At 40.0% G+C, this 1,682-nt stretch overlaps 1 non-coding gene across 1 annotated transcript; it reads left to right on the top strand.

Moving 5' to 3' along the window:
• The first annotated feature begins 1,308 nt into the window (after nucleotides 1-1,308).
• Trnaa-ggc lies at nucleotides 1,309-1,381 on the top strand. The gene has a single exon. It is a non-coding gene; the product is annotated as a tRNA-Ala (tRNA).
• The last annotated feature ends 301 nt before the right edge of the window (nucleotides 1,382-1,682 follow it).

Raw genomic sequence — 1,682 nt, forward strand, 5'->3', positions numbered from 1 at the left:
TTTTAAACAAATTTCCAGAAGCCAGGTTATAGAATATTGATTTGTTCTTATATAAATTTTATTTGATTTTTTTTGAGGCTTTGCCATCTGTATATCAATATAACAGGTTCATTTTAGTCCGTGTTTTACATCTTCATTGCTTCCTATTATATTTCTTCTTATTTTACATATACAATTATTTTTCTTAGTGTTTGTTAGCTTCCTGCAATATTACATCATATACATATGAATATAAAAAGTTCATTGTTGGCTGTGAACATGAAAATCACCATGTGTCAATTACAAATTTACAAAAATATAAAACTTTCTTATGCTAATATTTTTCCTATTAATTACATAACTGACTGTCAATTTTACAATTCTGAAATAATTTTCTGCTTTCTGTGTGCAGGAAAATGAGGCCAGTTTCCCAGAATATGCAAAATGATATGTAAAATAAATTATCACATCTATTTTGTTTTCAGTTAACTCTGAATTACATCGCTAACATCACATAAAAAATACTTCACCTTCTCTTTTATACATGGAACAGAAAATGAGGCTGATGGTAAAGCAACTCAGTAAGGACAGATGATGTTAAGGTTACAGTGTGGATGTTTGGGAGTTCCAAGTTGAGGCTCAAAATAGCCTGTGTGTTAAAGAGCACTGAGTGATCTTACAGAAGATCCAGTTCAGTTATTAGCATCCAGTCAGCATTTAACTCCAGTTCAAAGGGATTCAAAATATCTGACCTATAAAAGCAACTGTACCTATAGCACATACAAAGACACAAACACACACTCACACACACACACTCACACACACACACACACACACACACACACAACACTGAAAAAGAGAGAGAGACAAAGATAGATATGATAGAGAAGGTCATCGCCCAATGACAGAGAAATGGATGAGATCTACATGAACAACCTGGACAACAGTGGGAGTAATGAAGGGCAAGGTTCAAGGGAAAGAAAGCTTAGGGGAGCAGGAGATCCCAGCTGGATCAAGAACAGAAAGGGAGAACAAGGAGTAACAGACCATGATAAGTGAAGACCACATGAGAACAGGAAGAAGCAAAGCGCTCGAGAGGTCCCCAGAAATCCACAATGATATATCCTTTGCAGACTGCTGGGAGTGGTCAAGAGAAAGCCTGAACTGACCTAGTCTGGTCATCAGGTGACTAAACACACTAACAGTCGTGCTGAACTCTAATCCAATAACTGATGGAAGTGGATGCAGAGATCCTTGGCCAGGCCCCAGGTAGAGCTCCAGGAGTCCAATTGTTGAGAAAGAGGGGACTTAAGAGTGTGAATTGTTGGGTTGGGGATTTAGCTCAGTGGTAGAGCACTTGCCTGGCAAGCACAAGGCCCTGGGTTCAATCCCCAGCTCCAAAAAAAGAGTGTGAATTGTTGAGACCCAGATTGGAAAAAGCACAGGGACAAATAGCCAAATGAATGGAAGCACATGAATTATGAAGCAAAGGCTGTGGAGCCCCAAGCTGGATCAGGCCCTCTGGATAAGTGAGACAATTGAATAGCTTGAACTGTTTGGGAGGCATCCAGGCAGTGGGACCTGGACCTGTCCTTAGTGCATGAGCTGGCTGTTTGGAACCTTGGACTACACAGGGACACTTTGCTCAGCCTGGAAGGAGGGGACAAGACCTGCCTGTACTGAATCCACCAGTTTTAAATGAA

This window comes from Onychomys torridus, unplaced genomic scaffold (assembly GCF_903995425.1).
Source record: "Onychomys torridus unplaced genomic scaffold, mOncTor1.1, whole genome shotgun sequence".
NCBI lineage: Eukaryota > Metazoa > Chordata > Mammalia > Rodentia > Cricetidae > Onychomys > Onychomys torridus.